Genomic DNA, 17,666 nt, shown 5'->3' with positions numbered 1-17,666 from the left:
TCTTTTTATCTTCATTACTTCTTCTGTTGAGTTGGCCAAATGTTCATTTGCTTTTAAGTAAAATTAAAAGACATTGATATTTTCACTTTTACCAAGAACTTTATTGAACAGTGTATTCACTAACCAAATAAACTTTTTGGCCAACCAAATGAACTTTTTGGCAAGTCCAATCAATACTTGTGCTTAATTTGATTTTTTTTCTTGCTTATAAAGGTGGAAGTTTAAGTCATAGGTTTTAAATGTATAAATCTGTAAGTTCCCCCTCTAAGGACTTCTTTTATTGCCCTTCTCAAGCTTTGTTGTGTGTTCATGAACTTTATTAAGTTCATGTGCATGCATGCATGTTAAGTTGCTTCAGTCGTTTCTGACTCTTTGCGACCCTATGGACTGTACCCACCCTGGCTCCTCTGTCCATTGGCATTCTCCAGGCAAGAATACTGGCATGGGTTGCCATGCCCTTCTCCAGGAGATCTTCCATACCCAGGGATCGAATCCGTGTCGCTTGTATTTCCTGCACTGGCAGTTGGGTTCTTTACCACTGGGTTCTTGCCCACCTGGGGAGCCCCTACTCAATTTATAATATTTTCTAATTTTCCTTGTGATTTATTTTTTGACCAGTCACTTTTTTAAAATGAAGTTTTTATTTCTAAATATTTGGGGTTTTTTCACATGTGCTTTTGTTACTGAGTGCATTTTGGTCAAAGTAATTATTCTGTATGAGTTCCATTCTTTGATAATTCTTCCATACAATATTTCCATCACTTATCACGTGATCTGTATTGGTGATTGTCCCATGTATATTGGAAAAGAGTATGTGTTTGCCATTTATGGGTTAACATTTTATAAATATCAGTTAGGTTTAGTTGGTTGACAGCATCTTTTTGGGTCTTTTATATTTTTGTTGATTTACTGCTATTCAATTAATGGCAGAGAAGTGTTAAAACTATTCAGATATTACAATAAAGTTATCTACTTTTTCCCCTTAAATTTTATTTATTTATTTATTTTATTTGGCTACATGGGATCTTCTTTGCTGCACTATGGCACGGGGGATCTTTAGTTACTTCATGAAGAATATCGTTTTCTGACCAGAGATTGAACCTGGGCCCCCTGCATTTGAGAGCAGGAAGTCTTAACTACTAGATCACCAATGAAGTCCCTATTTTTGCTTTTAATTCTGTTTGTTTCCAGTACTCCTTGTCTAGGTCTAGGTTTCCATCCGGTGTCTTTCTTTAGGAAGAACTTTCTTCAACATTTCTTGTCATATAAGTCTGCTGATAACACATTCTTTCATATGTAATAATAATAATATAGTTTTTTTTATTTCTGTCTCCTCCTGTTTACTGTTTTCATCTGTATAGTCTAATGTACAGTTAACTCATTCAGTTAAATTTTCATTTCAGATATATTTTTCAGTTTCAGAAGTTTCTTTTTTAAAAATATAGTTTCTACTTTTATTCTCATTAAGATCATGCTTTGCATTAAATCTTTCTACTTTTTTAAAAAATAACTTTTGAAGTATTTCCTGCTAATCTAATCCCATCATTTATATTCTTTCTGGCTCCATTTCTGTTGGCTGAGTTTTCTTCTGGTTATGACTCTCATGTCTTTTTCAAATATGTTACAGTTTTTGATTGGATGTGGTATATTGTTAATGTTACATTAAGTGTTAGATTATATTTTATATTTCATATTATATTTCCTTTAAGGAGCATTGAGTTTTATTCTGACATTCAGTTTGCTTTGATTCAGCTTGATTTTTTTTTTGTTTTGTTTTGTTTGAGATTTGCTTTTAAAGCTTGTTAGGACAGCTCTAGGGTTGGCTTTTGTAGCTCACTCGGTAAAGAATCTGCCTGCAGTGCAGGAGACCTGGGTTCGATCCCTGGGTTGGCAAGATCCCCTGGAGAAGGAAATGGCAACCCACTCCAGTATCCTTGCCTGGGAAATCTCATGGACAGAGGAGCCTGGTGGGCTACAGTCCATGGGGTCGCAAAGAGTCGGGCACGACTGAGCGACTAACACTAACCCCAGTCCTACTTTTAACGTGTGACTTTTTGAGGTCTCCATTGATTCTCCTAGTTGTTTGATGAGGTTTCTTGCCGGGGTCCAGCCCCGACTGATCCAGGGTATTCGAAGGGGAGACGGAGTCGGCGACTATTTACATATTTATCAAAGATATAAAGAGTAATAGAATGAGGATAGCTCAGTAGGAAAATTCAGTGGAGAAAAGAGGCTGAGTAGCTTGGTTTACGCGGGAGACCAATAAAACTTCAAGACAAGAAGTTTGCACCACTTACGTAGGCCGCAGGCGCCCTCTTGAATAGCGGAAGGTGCCCCACCCTAGACACCTTCTCGAGTGGGTCTTAGAAGCCCAGGCATAATAAGTAAGCATGGTGGGTTCCACGCTCCAGATGGAGACTCCGCTGGAAGTTAAAGGGAAGAATGACATGGGGAGACCAAGCGTTGGTGAGCAAGGCCTGTAGCTTTATTTTCAACAGGGGCTTATATACCCTAAGTTACACATAGAGGATAATAGGGGATGCAAAGTCAGCAGTTTTTGATCCTTATCAAAAACAAGGGTTTCTTTCCTGCACATTTATCGTATACAAATGGTTTAGGTGATTTACATCATCTTCTGGCCAGAAGGCCTATTAACATTTTATGACTCTTGACAAGGACTTATCAACAAAGACTTATTTTCTCTAAGAGTAATTATTTTAAGGTTTGGCGCCATCTTCCAAAGATAAAATTGCATTCCTATAGGGCAGATGTGTAATGGGTTTACAACAAAGGAAAGAATTTATTACCTTAAGGGTCTAAAGTTACTAACACCAAGGCCACTACTTATTTTTTCTATATACCAACTGTATTAATTAATACACATTCAAGGATACAATTCAGGGGATGTGGAAACTTGGCAACAAGCATTGGCTCATCAATGAAATCTTTTACTAGTTTTATTCTGACAGTTTCTAACTCTCTGAGAGGCTCTAAGCTATTTGAATATCTTAAGCTTCCTGTGCCTCTCGAGGCTGGGAGACTGTAAACAATCGTATGCATAGCTGTAGGAGTCCGAGTAAACTTGTCAGGCGGGTTAGAGAGCCATCTGAGGGGTTTGGATTTAAATACTCCTAATTGCCCAGGAACTTTATTAATTGGAGCTGTAAGTTAACTCTTTGACAGAGAGAGCGAGATGGTGGTGGGGGACAGCCCCCAGTAAAGTCAGAGGTGAGAGCACAAAGCAATAAAGTAGGCAGACTCTGGTTTTTTGGGGGAAGATGCTTGAGAATATCTGGGGAGACTCCTGAGGCTCAATCCCGCCTTTGCGTATGCCGAGCCTCCTTCCTCATGACCTTTGTCACGAGCGGAATGTCTCTCGCCGGCTCCCGGCAGTTTCTTTGTTTTTTTAAAGATAGGCTTTAATTTTTAGAGCATATTTTTAGGTTCACAGCAAAATTGCGCAGAATGTATAGAGTTCTTATGTGTTGCATTCTCTCACAGAACCGTAACCTTCTCCACCTTCTTATGTGTGGCTTTCTGTTCAGCCAAAGAATTTCTAGGGCTCTTTCAGTGTATATTTGTCTCTTCTTTTTGGTGGCGTGTCCTCCAAATACCATCTGCTTCAGTTTTCTCAGTCTCTTGTCTCCCCAGTGTACTGAGCCTGGTGTGCTCTGCTTGAGTTTTCCCTCTGTATACTGGACCCTGCTAACTGTCCCCAGGCAGAAGGTGGAGGCTACTCACCTCAGTAGTTTATTTTGTTGGAGATCACAGTCTTGTGTTTATTGTTGTCCATACTTTGGGTGTATTTGTTTTATATATTTCGTCAAATTTTTTATTCACAGCAAAAGGGTTATTTGGGTACCAGAACTCTCCTAGAGATGCAAGTAGTTTTATGATAGTATATTATACCTAGTGCCTAATTTGCAGTTGCTTTGTTCTGAATCATTTTGGCTGTAACTCAAGAGAGAGTTCTGTAGATAATTGCCCTGAGGGCTTTTCTAAGCCTATTTAGTGCCGTATGTTTTCCTAGCATGATGCAAATTATATTGTGTGAACTACACTCAGCAATATTCCTATAGATAGGGGTCAGGAAACCTTTTTCATAAAGGGCTGAATGGGAAACATTTAAGCTCTGTAGGATGTAGTCAAAAATAGGGTCTCCCATGTATTCTTCTCTTCCTCCTCTTCCCTCCCCTCTCCTTTACTTCTTTCTTTTACTGTCTCAAAAATGTAACTATTTCTGGCTCAGGGGCCATCCTTTGATCAAGAGTTTACCAGCCCCTACTGTAGATAAAGTTGTTCAAGTGGGATTTTTTGTTTCTCTGTTTAAATCTCTGTTGACATTGTTGCAGGTAATATGAGATAGTAGAATTGATGTTTCTGAGTTTAATGAGTTCAAGAGAGTAACAGCATGAAATGGTTATAAGTTTACTAATGCCTTTGAAGACAGAAAAATGAAAGTTACTCTAGTTCTAGGGCTTTAAAGCTCTTAAAAATGGCTATTTTACCATTGCATTTTTTCCCAGTTAAATAGGATGGGATAAAAAGTAAGGTTCAGGACTGGAACAGATCCTTGTTTATCTGTGCAGAAAAGGATATCAGCTAAATTTGGTGTGGCAAGAAGGGAGAGAAGATGCAAATTAAAACATTGTATTTTATATATAACAATGGTATCACAGAAATTTAGAATTAGAACGAATAACAGGGAAGTTGTAGAACTGTAGATTGGGACACAGTTGGAACTGGCTCCTCATACCTCTGTAGAATTGTGCTTCTGCAGCTATTAGTATGAATTATTTTTGCTTTTATTGTTTTGTTAAAATTTCATTGTTTTCTCCTTATAGAAGTAATATACTCTCTAAAATGTTATTAAAATATATAAATATTATACTCGATTAAAATGTATGATATTCTGTTGTAGTGATATGCTTCAGTTTTAACAGACCCTGGACAGTTTTTAGGTACATGCTGAATATTTCTATTTATAGACATCTCTAAGCTCCTTGATCATTGCTTTCAGAGCACTGTAAATATCAATAACCATTCAAAAAAAGTAGTCTGTTGTATTTGCTTTAGTTGTTCTCACAGTAAAGAACAAATAGTTACTTGTTTTATAATGTGTGTTAAATCTTTTTTTAGCTCTAAAAATAGTATACATCTGGACTATTGAAATTGACAAAATCTAACCAATTCCTGTCAGAGGTGTTAGAAGTGTTCACATTTGTCATTCACCTTTTAGCAAGTTATAAAGTCAAATTGTTCTGGATATTCCCGTTTTTCCCCAGTGTGGGAACAAATAAAAGCAAATTAATGAAAAGTTCTGTGAATCTCACTTAGGAGTCTCATCTCTCTTCATTGAATGTATAGAATCATCAATGGCATTCTTTAATAATTCCACAGTAACAATACATATTTAAATGAAAACAAGAAAGGAGAGCAGTAATCTCGAGTCATGACTCCCTGAGAAAACTAATTCATTTTCATTAGTACTTAACATGGATTATTTTTGAACTATCATAAATAGTTCATAAATGGTTCATCTGTTGTATGGTGGTAGATCATTCAGTGGTTCATCTTTGTTGGTTTAACATTCAGAGGGATGGTTGACCATTTAGGGTTTTGTGAAAGAAATTCAACCATCTGATAACAGATTGGACTTGATGAAGATTGCTTTCAGCCTCCGGGTATAGTGTTTTATTTTCTGATGTTAATTATGCCTGGTTCATAAAAACTAGAGCCTATTACCTCAAATGTGGTAGGGTATTAGCATCACCTAGAGCTGTGTTAGAAATCAGATTTTGACTGCCACCCTTGACTTGCTGAGGCAGGATCTTGAGAAATTAATTTAGGAATCCGTTTCCAAGCTCACCTAGAGAGTCTGATATCCAGTAACCGTTGAGAAGCATTGCTTTAGTTCACTTCAGTTCAGTTCAGTCGCTCAGTCGTGTCCAACTCTTTGCGACCCCATGAATTGCAGCACACCAGGCCTCCCTGTCCATCACCAACTCCCGGAGCTCACCCAAACACCTGTGCATCGAGTCGATGATGCCATCCAGCCATCTCATCCTCTGTCATCCCCTTCTCCTCCTGCCCCCAATCCCTCCCAGCATCAGAGTCTTTCCAATGAGTCAGCTCTTTGCATGAGCTGGCCAAAGTACTGGAGTTTCAGCCTCAGCATCAGTCCCTCCAATGAACACCCACAACTAGTCTCCTTTAGGATGGACTGGTTGGATCTCCTTGCAGTCCAAGGAACTCACAAGAGTCTTCTCCAACACCACAATTCAAAAGCATCAATCCTTCGGCGCTCAGCTTTCTTCACAGTCCAAATCTCACATCCATACATGACCACTGGAAAAACAATAGCCTTGACTAGATGGACCTTTGTTGGCAAAGTAATGTCTCTGCTTTTCAATATGCTATCTAGGTTGGTCATAACTTTTCTTCCAAGGAGTAAGCGTCTTTTAATTTCATGGCTGCAATCACCATCTGCAGTGATTTTGGAGCCCCCCAAATAAAGTCTGACACTGTTTCCACTGTTTCCCCATCTATTTCCCATGAAGTGATGGGACCAGATGCCATGATCTTCGTTTTCTGAATGTTGAGCTTTAAGCCAACTTTCTCACTCTCCTCGTTCACTTTCATCAAGAGGCTTTTTAGTTCCTCTTCACTTTCTGCCATAAGGGTGGTTGTCATCTGCATTTCTGAGGTTATTGATACTTCTCCCGGTGATCTTGATTCCAGCTTGTGCTTCTTCCAGCCCAGCACTTCTCATGATGTACTCCACATATAAGTTAAATAAGCAGGGTGACAATATACAGCCTTGATGTACTCCTTTTCCTATTTGGAACCAGTCTGTTGTTCCATGTCCAGTTCTAACTGTTGCTTCCTGACCTGGATACAAATTTTTCAAGAGGCAGGTCAGGTGGTCTGGTATTCCCATCTCTTGAAGAATTTTCCACAGTTTATTGTGATCCACACAGTCAAAGGCTTTGGCATAGTCAATAAAGCAGAAATAGATGTGTTTCTGGGATTCTCTTGCTTTTTCGATGATCCAACGGATGTTGGCAATTTGATCCCTTCCCTAGTTCCTCTGCCTTTTCTAAAACCAGCTTGGACATCCAGAAGTTCACGGTTCACATATTGCTGGAGCCTGGCTTGGAGAATTTTGAACATTACTTTACTAGCTTGTGAGATGAGTAAAATTGTGCAGTAGTTTGAGCTTTCTTTGGGATTGGAATGAAAACTGACCTTTTCCAGTCCTGTGGCCACTGCTGAGTTTTCCAGATTTGCTGGCATATTAAGTGCAACACTTTCACAGCATCATCTTTCAGGATTTGAAATAGCTCAACTGGAATTCCATCATCTCCACTAGTTTTGTTCGTAGTAATGCGTTCTAAGGCCCACTTGACTTCACGTTCCAGGATATCTGGCTCTAGGTGAGTGATCACACCATCGTGATTATCTGGGCCATGAAGATCTTCTTTGTACAGTTCTTCTGTGTATTCCTGCCACCTCTTCTTAATATCTTCTGCTTCTGTTAGGTCCATACCATTTTTGTCCTTTATCGAGCCCGTCTTTGCATGAAATGTTCCCTTGGTATCTCTAATTTTCTTGAAGGGATCTCTCATCTTTCCCATTTCTGTTGTTTTCTTCTATTTCCTTGCATTGATCGCTGAGGAAGGCTTTCTTATTTCTCCTTGGCATTACTTGGAACTCTGCATTCAGATGCTTATATCTTTCCTTTTCTCCTTTGCTTTTCGCTTCTCTTCTCACAGCTATTTGTAAGGTCTCCTAAGACAGCCATTTTGCTTTTTTGCATTTCTTTTCCATCGGGATGGTCTTGATCCCTGTCTCCTGTACAGTGTCACGAACGTCCGTCCCTGTTGCTAGGAGGGATTGGAGGCAGGAGGAGAAGGGGACGACAGAGGATGACATGTCCATCACCGACTCGATGGACATGTTTTTGAGTAAACTCCGGGAGTGGTGATGAACAGGGAGGCCTGGCGTGCTGCAATTTGTGGGATCGCAAAGAGTCAGACACGACTGAGCGACTGAACTGAACTGATTTTGAGTCTGAACTATGTTTTCTGTTGTAGTCTATTTAAAAAAAAATTACAGCCCTGACTCATTAATGAATTGACACTTTCAGTTTGAAAGAAGAATGGTTTGTTGTATTCCAATTATTGTTTATTTCCATGAAAAGTTTTCTGTTGGTTATTGACCTGTTAATAGACAATATGCTTTTTACCTTAGGATCATAAGCTGAGATTACAATCTTTTTGTTACTATAAGTGTGCCAAATTCTGGGAGATGGTAGGGACAGGGAGGCCTGGTGTGCTGTAGTCCATGGGATCACAACTTAGCTACTGAACAGCAATAAATGTGCCCCAATGAGAATGAGGGCCTGTCGTTAAGAGAGGAAGCTAGAATGACTGTTGAAGAGCATCTAGTAGTTTCAGAAGAATACAACTTGATTTAGCTTTTGATGAATTGAGTGCTTACAAGAATCAGAATTTCCTGTATTTGTTTATTCTAGTGGTGCTTTTTATTGTAATTAATTTTAGTTGTACCATTTTTGACAATAATGAAATTTCCTCTGAAAAGTAAAATTGTTTCTGTGAATAATTTTAATGCTTTAGGAAGACTTAACTCGGTCAAGTCAGTAAAAACGTGGAGGTGCCTTTATTTTCTCATTCCATTCTAAAGAAACCAAAGTTGCGATCTGGAAGGTTGTTTTAGGGCTGTAATTTGCTCAAGGAAGAACTCAAATTAGCAAACCCATTTCCAAAGTCTCACTGATCATCAGTGATAGGTCAATGTGCTTTTTTTATACATACCAAGTAAAAATAAATGTTTAAAGCATGTATGTCTCATTTTTAATTCCTGACTTTATTGGACTTTTAACTGGTAAACTATATTGCTGATCTTATAGTTTAAAGGGGCTTTTATTACTTTGTTGTTGTTGTTCATTTGGTGAGTCATGTCCAGCTCTTTGGAACCCATCGACTGCAGCATGCCAGGCTTCCCTGTCCTTCACTATCTCCTGGAGTTTGCTCATTGAGTTGGTGATGCCATCCAGTCATCTCCTCTTCTGTCATCCCCTTCTCCTCCTCTGCCTAATCCTTCTCAGCATCAATGTCTTTTCCAGTGAGTTGGCTCTTCACGTCAGTTGGCCACAGTATTGGAGCTTTAGCATCAGTCCTTCCAGTGAATATTCAGGATTGACTTCCTTTAGGATTGACTGGTATGATCTCCTTGCTGTCCAAGGACTCTCAAGAGGCTTCTCCAGCACTGCAATTTGAATGCATCAGTTCTTCAGTGCTGAACCTTGTTTATGAGTCAACTCTCATATCTGTTTATGACTACTGGAAAAACTATAACTTTGACTATATGGACTGTTGTTGGCAAAGCGATGTCTCTGCTTTTTAATATGCTGTCTAGGTTTGTCATAGCTTTACTTGCAAGGAGCAGGCGTCTTTTAATTTTGTGGCTGCAGTCACCATCTACAGTGATTTTGGAGCCCAAGAAAATAAAGTCTGTTGCTGCTTCCACGTTTTCCCCATCTATTTGCCATGAAGTGATGGGACTGGATGCCATAATTTTAGTTTTTTGTATGTTGAATTTTAAGCCAGCTTTTTCACTCTCCTCTTTCATCCTCATCAAGAGGCTCTTTAGTTCCTCTTCACTTTCTGCTATTAGAGTGGTATCGTCTGCATATATGAGGTTGTTGATATTTCTCCTGGCAGTCTTGATTCCAGCTTGGGCCCTACATTTTGCGTGATATACTCTGCATATAAGTTAAATAAGCTGGGTGACAATATACAGCCTAGACGTACTCCTTTCCCAATTTTGAACCTGTCTGTTGTTCCATGTCCAGTTTGCTTATTGACCTGTATACAAGTTTTGCAGGAGGCAGGCAAGGTGGTCTGGTATGTCCATCTCGAAGAATTTTTCACGATTTGTTCTGATTCACACAGTTAAAGGCTTTAGCATAGTCAATGAAGCAGATTTTTTTTTTGAAATTCCCTTTTTTTATGATCCAACGGATGTTGGCAGTTTGATCTCTGATTCCTCTGCATTTTCTCAATCCAGCTTATACATTTGGAAGTTCTCAGTTCATGTACTTTTGAAGCCTAGCTTGAAGAATTTTGAGCATTATCTTGCTAGCATGTGAAATGAACGCAATTGTACACTAGATTGAACATTCTTTGGCATTGCCTTTCTTTGGGATTGGGATGAAAAGAAACCTTTTCCAGTCCTGTGGCCACTGCTGTTTTCCAAATTTGCTGGCATATTGAGTACAGCACTTTCACAGCATCATCTTCTAGGCTTTGAAATAGCTCAACTGGAATTCTATCAGCTACACTAACTTTGTTCGTAGTGATGCTTCCTAAGGCCCAGTTGACTTCACATTCCAGGATGTCTGGCTGTAGGTGAGTGACTACACCATTGTGGTTATCCAGGTTGTTAAAACTTTTTTTGTGTAGTTCTTCTGTGTATTCTTGCCACCTCTTCTTTTTTCTTAAGTTATTAAATTTATTTTTAGTTGAAGGATAATTGTTCTACAATATTGTGTTGGTTTCTGCCAGACATCAACATGATTCAGCCATAGGTTTACCTATGTACCCTTCCTCTTGAAACTCCCTCCTCAGCCCACCCATCTAGGTTGTTTCAATGCCCTGGTTTGAAGTCATATAGCAAATTCCCATTGGCTATCTGTTTTACATGTGGTAATGTATATGTTTCCATGTTACTCCCTCCATCCATCCCACCCTCTCTTTCTCCCCCTCCGCCTGTGTCCATGAGTCTGTGCTCTATGTCTGTGTCTCCACTGCTACCCTTCAGATAGGTTCATCAGGACCATCTTTCTAGATTCCATATGTATGCATTAATACACAATATTTGATTTTGTCTTTCTGACTGGCTGCTGTTTGTTGAATAGGCTCTAGGTTCATCCACCTGATTAGAACTGACTCAGATGCATTTCTTTTTATGTTGCCACCTCTTGTTAATCTCTTCTGCTTCTCTTAGGTCCTTGCTGTTTCTGTGCCCACTTGGAGACGGTTTTGTCACCACCTCCTGTACAGTGTTTCAGACCTTCGTCCGTAGTTCTTCAGGCATTCTGTCTACCAGATCCAATCCCTTGAATCTATTCGTCTCCTCTACTGTATAATCATAAGATTGTATTTTATTGAAAACAAAAATAAATCATCTTCTAGAACTATTTCAGTGTCAAAGCAAAATGCTAATTTAAAAGTTTAAAAGGAACCAGATTACCTTGCTTTTATGCTTGCTGTTGTTTATTTTTGCGTTCTTTGGAGTTTGTGTTTTTTCTTTTGATCCTTTATTTCTTTATTAAGAGAGAAAAACAGTGTCAGAATTATTAGAGAACCATCTTCTAAGGTTGAAATTACAATTGACATTATTTTATTTCTGAAAGTTATCATTTATTGAAATAAAAATATATAAAATTAATTTATAATATATATATTATTGGAAATAATATATTGGAGTAATATATTGGAAATGAGTAATAGCCCTTTATTAATGTTCATTTATGTAGGTTCCTTTAATGAGTTCTTTAGTTGGTGGTTGTACTTTAAAATGATTCTTGGGTATAGTATACAAATACCAATATGCCACTAAATCAAAAGCAAAAAGAAGGACAAGGCATAAAAGTTCATTTGACCTCATGAAATTTAATTTCATATTCCAACACACATAATTGTACTTAAGTGCTTTAAATAACTTTCTTTCTTCTTTCTGAAAATCTTAACAGCCTACCTGCATTTAACCAGTGTGCTCATTTTATTTTTTCACAGAGGAAATTTATGTACTGATCACATCCCTGTTGCACAGATTTTCCCTTTTAATAGTTTTTCCCTTTATTGAAAAAATATTTGTTTATTTGGCTGCACTGGGTCTTCCCAGGTGGCGCTAGTGGTAAAGAACTTGCCTGCCAGTGCAGGAGATGTAAGAAACTTTAGTTTGATCCCTGGGTTGGGAAGATCCCCTGGAGGAGGGCATGGCAACCTACTCCAGTAGTCATGCCTGGAGAATCCCGTGGGTAGAGGAGCCTGGTGGCCTATAGCCCATAGGGTTGCAAAGAGTTGGACACGACTGAAGTGACTTAGCGTGCAAGGGTCTTAGTTGCCGCTCTCAGGATCTTCAGTCTTTGTTGCACCACACAGGATCTTCAGTTGCAGCATGTGGGGACCTAGTTCCCTGATCAGGATCAAACCCAGGCCTCCTGCACTGAGAGCACAGAGTCTTAGCCACTGGACTACCAGGGAGCTCTCCTCCCTCTTTTTTTTTTTTTAATAAATTTTTCTTATTGGAATACAGTTGTTTTACAGTGTTAATTTCTGTTATACAGCGGAGTGAGTCAGTTATATATGTACAAATAGCCACTCTTTTTTAGATTCTGTTCCCATTGTTATTCCCTCTTTATTGAATCATTCCTAGGAGTATGCTATAAGCTGTGATAGTCTTCATCTTAAAAAACAAAACTCCCCCCTCCAGAAAACTACCCAAAACAACGAAAACAAAACAAAAATACAGAGTCAAAAGAACTTTTCAGTCTAGATTTTACTCCAGTTTCTGCTCATTTTCTTTAATTTAGAGCAAAACTCCTCTGTAGAGTTGTTTGTACTTAAAGTTCTCTCCTCTGAGTCTCTTTATGGGATCACCCCATTGCAGCTTTTGTGTATCCATTTTCCACTGATAAAGCTCCTGTCAAGTAAGAAGTTTGTTTCAACTTTGCCAATATTAATAATCAGTCTTCAGCCTTCATTGTTCTGTGTTAGCTCAGCAGCATTCATTAAGGTTGCCCACTTCTTTCTAATTGAAATATTTTCTTCACTTTGCTTCTGTAATATCACCTCCCTAATTTTCCTCCTACCTCATTGGTTGTTCCATTTTATTCTCTTTCCCTGATTCCTTCCTTTCTACCAGATTTCTAAAAGTTGAATGAAGTATCTCAGGACTCTCAGCTCTCTTCCATCAGTAGTAAGTTCAGTCACTAGGTTATCTTAACTAGTCTCATGAACTTTAAGTACCATCATTTCATCTATGACTCCCAAATTTATATATCATTTTTTGACAAGAGTTTCTTCTTTACCTCGTTAATATGTCCAGTTGCCTTCTTGATATCTCCATTTTCAAGTTTTGTAAGGTTCTCAAAATTAACAGGTCCAAACCAAACTATTCATGCTACCCCTCTCAGTCTGTTCCTCCCTTAGTGTTTACGTCTCAAGACATGGCACCCTTTTCTGCTATTTTTGATTCCTTTCATATACAGCTTCTCATATACCAGGAAATGCCTCTACTTTCAAATTATATCCAAATCTGAGTACTGTTGCTCACATCCACCATTCTATCCTGGTCTGAGCCACCAGTTTTTCCTTGGATTACTGCAGTAGCCTCCTACATGATATCCTTGCTTCCCTTCTTCACTCCCTGTAACATTTAACAGCTTTAAAGTAGTCCTGCTACTTTACATCCTGTTCCTTGTAAAACATAAATCATATTATTTCCTCTTCGGGATCTTTTTTGTATGGTTTGGAAATTCCTAATATATCTGTCCTGCATTTTCTCTTTTATCATTTTTAAGAACTCTTCCTCACACTTATTCATTTCCAGCCTCACACTTATTCATTTCCAGCCATATACCATTTTTTCCCTCAAACATACCGGTCCAGTTCAGTGTCTAAAAATTAGGTAGGAGTCTTTTGTGGGAAATTTGCTTTCAAGTGTTTCATTATCCACTTGTATCCCCAAATACAATTTAGTGTTGCATTTTTTCTGTAGATGTAGGCTCTGAGAAACAGAACCTATTTCTTTTATTTGGGCCACAAGGATGAGTACAATTCTGTTCTATTTAATTATGTATACTAATAGAACATAATTTAATCTCATGTACTTTTATTCAGCCTGTAAATTTATTGTGTGATAACTATCAAAATTGCAATTCAAATTAGATAACTTAATAGCAATTGCCACCTCTGAAAATCTTGAGTGCATTCTCAAAATGAGAATAAATTTTGTTTTTTTCAATAGATAATAGATGTGCTTCAAAACTCAAGATACAAAAGGATATGTTTTGAAAGTTAGTGTTTCTGTTTCATAGCCACCTGATTCTGGTGTCACAGAAAATCAGTGGAAGGTATATTTAACGTATACACAAACATACACAGAAATTATAAAACATATAGCAGTGATAGCCTAATATATATATATATATATATATTCTTTCTCAGTTTAGGTATTTTTACTAATTGACTCTGAGAACTCTTATAAAGCTGCCTCATTCTTTTTACCAACTATATAATATTCTGTTATAGGTATGTACTATAGTTAATTGAGCCTCATTGTTGAACAGATAGACTGTTTCCAGTCTTTGCTGTTTATTCATGTTCTTTTTCATAGATCTTTTGAGAAATGTCTATAGGATAAATTCTTAGAAATTGAATTACTGGATCAAAGGTATGTGTAAAGTCATATACCTATTACCTGTTTGCTTTTTTTTTTTTAATGATTGTGCCATCTTATCCAGTGTTCTTGCCTGGAGAATCCCAGGGACTGGGGAGCCTGGTGGGCTGCCGTGTATGGGGTCGCACAGAGTCGGACACGACTGAAGTAACTTAGCATAGCATAGCATAGCATACTTTGCCTATTAGGGATTATAGTAGGGATTCTCTACTACAGGGATTGACAAACTTTTTTTTCTCTTAAGGGCCACATAGTAAATATTTTAGGCCTTACAGCTCACATATGGTCTATGCCACACTGTTTGTGTATTTTTTGGCCTCGGGCCATAGTTTGGCAGCTTTGGCCAGTAGCATAGCTGCCAGGCTGTTATCAAAACCTTAACTGCATTATTAATTTGCATTTCGTTTATGAACAAAGTTCAACCTTAGTGTTTCCATTCTTGTGAAATGTTCATTTAGATCCTTTGCTTTTATAAATGTATTTGGTTTTGGTATCTTTAGTGAACTAAGAGTCTAATCTTTATCCATTAGGGAAAGGATCTGTTGTGATGTAAAGTGCAGGAAAATGTTTTTGACAGCTTTGTCTTTGATCTTTTGGTTTGCCTTATGTTTCCTTCTCGTTAGGAATTTTTTATAGTCACATTTGGTCTTTTATTCTTTTATTCAGTCAGTTTTTTATTCTGGGTTTTGTGTCATTCTTAGAAAGGCTTTTCCCTAAAAATAATTCTTCCATTTTTTTTTTAATATTAGCGTTTTATTTTTTTATGTCTAAAAGTTAAATACATCTGGACATCGTTTTGGTGTGAGTTAGAGGTCCAGTTCTTTTCAGGTGGTTCCCCTTTCCTCCCAATATCATATCCTGAATTTAAACATAAAGATTTTGGAAGTCTCTTGGCAATATTACATTTTAGTTGACTTCTTATATACTGTAGTACTTAGATTAAAATGTTGATCACAGGAATGCATATTCTTTCATTCATTGAACAGTTACTGAGCATATACCATGTGGTCAGGTAGTAAGGATAAATTTCTGTAGAGAAGGCTCTAACCTTGACCTTTGGTTGCCTTATGATCTGGTAAATTTATCTCACTATGTGTGTGTTTTAACACCTGCTTCTTTATGTTTTCTCCCTATTCTTCTGTTACGAGGAAAATTTTCAAATAAAACACTCTAAAGAATAAAAATAGTATAGTGAATATCTGTGCTATTGTACATACTTTCTCTTCCCTCCATGCTTTTCTTTGTGTGTTATGCTTTCTTACTATGTGAAAGTAAGTTGTGGAAATTCATATGATTTCACCATCTTTATTTAAAATTAATTAGTTATGTGAAAATGGTGATTTTCTAATTTTATTATTTTCTCTGTTTCTCTAGTTCTCTGAAGAGATGGAATCATAGCTATCTTTTCCATCATCATATCCCTAGAACGTAGCAGAGTAGTTACCATGAAGCGATTTCCTAATAAATAGGTGCTGAATGAATGAATGAGTACTTTTAGGCCAAGGGATATTTTTGAAGGATTTCAAGTGAAGGTATAATGTGGAATGGTTAATGGTTTCAAAAGATAGTTCTGATATCTTTATGAAGGGGGCAACTTGAAGAAAGTTTTCATTTGGACCCTATATTAGTTAGGACTTGATTAGAAGTATTCCAACTCAAATCAGTTTGAACAAAAAGAGAAATTTATCCTGGATCATGGAACTCAGGGAATGATTTGAAGATCCAGCCACATGAAATAAAAGCAAAGCTGTTGGTGCCACTAATATTTTTAGTTTTTGCTTCACTCTGTGTTTTCACCAGTTCTAGTTTGTTTGCTCATGGACCAATTAAATGTGGTTTGAGGGCAGGATTTGTAAGAATGTGGTTGCCTACTAGATATCCTGTGGATTGAGTTAGTGCACTGTCAGTAGGAAGAGATGTGAAGTGTTGGAATGGTACCAAAGAAGGAGATGAATTTGAAAGAGATATTAATACAGTTAACAGAATTTGGCCAAGAGAAAGGAGAATTGGAGTGAGTCTTTTTTTTTTTAATCTTGATCAGTCTGCTGATTTGGCAATTCTATTAATTAAGTGACAGAAATAAAGTACAAGAAAGTATTCTTGGGATGGGTACATGATGAATTTGATTTCAGAGGTGTTAAGTTGAAGGTTCTTAGGGGTCCTATAGAAGCTAGTTGAATATAGACATCTGAAGTTTGGAGGAAAGTTCTAAGCTAAAACATTTGGGAAGTCATCAGCAAAAGTCAAGGCTATGATGGTGAATAAAATGGTCTGAGTATATGAAATGAGATGATAATTGGAATATTGAACACATAAAATAGGAAGACAAGAATGGAATAAATTAATAGAATAGTAAGTGAAGTGAGTGAAGTTGCTCAGTCATGTCTGACTCTTTGCGACCCTATGGACTGTAGCCTACCAGGCTCCTCTGTCCTGGGATTTTCCAGGCAATAGTACTGGAGTGGATTGCCATTTCCTTCTCCATAGAATAGTAAGGAAAATAGGAAATAGTGCATGTCAAAGAAACCAAAGTATTTTATCTTGGAGGGATATGACACGTAAAGATTGAAAAAATAATTGAATTTGGCCATGAGGAAATCATTGATGATCTTAATGAGAAAGGTTCCAGTGTGAAATTGGGAACCAGACTGCAATAAGTTCAAAGGATTAATGACTGGGAGATGAAGTAGAAACAAACCAATGTAAACTTTTCCCCTAGAAGTTTGGGAAAGAAAGGTGAATTAGGGCAGGAAAAAGAAATGCAGGACTGAGTTTTCTTGTTTGTTTTATTTTGGAATAGGAGAGACTTGAGCATTTAGTTCAAACAGTAAACAGGTTTTAATATTTATTCTGACCTGGATAAATTTTATTTTTATGTTTTAATATTTACTACTATAAACAGTAACTGCTGTGTTTATTAAGGGTTAGTGTAGGGAAGTTAGGACTCTGAGGTCAGAGAACTGGGTTCTGATCTCAGCTCCCCAGAAGAGTCTCTATGATAACTGTAATTATCACTTTCATATTCCCTTCTGTGTGTCGGTCTCTATGTTAGTAGGCCCTTTATACATACTATCATTAAACCTCACCACAAATTAATCTGCAAGGTGAGTATTACACTGTTTTATAGCTAAGGAAGCCTTAGAGTTTCTTCTCAGTATCCCATAGATTTTCAGTAA

At 37.6% G+C, this 17,666-nt stretch overlaps 1 protein-coding gene across 7 annotated transcripts in view; it reads left to right on the top strand.

Moving 5' to 3' along the window:
- ZMYM4 (zinc finger MYM-type containing 4) overlaps positions 1-17,666 on the top strand; it is a 164,758-nt gene that overhangs the window by 67,481 nt on the left and 79,611 nt on the right. The window lies entirely within an intron of this gene.

The sequence above is a fragment of the Bos indicus genome, chromosome 3, assembly GCF_029378745.1.
Source record: "Bos indicus isolate NIAB-ARS_2022 breed Sahiwal x Tharparkar chromosome 3, NIAB-ARS_B.indTharparkar_mat_pri_1.0, whole genome shotgun sequence".
NCBI classification, from domain to species: Eukaryota; Metazoa; Chordata; class Mammalia; order Artiodactyla; family Bovidae; genus Bos; species Bos indicus.
The sequence above is the reverse complement of the archived record's forward strand: the minus strand, read 5'-3'. Positions and strand labels throughout refer to the sequence as shown.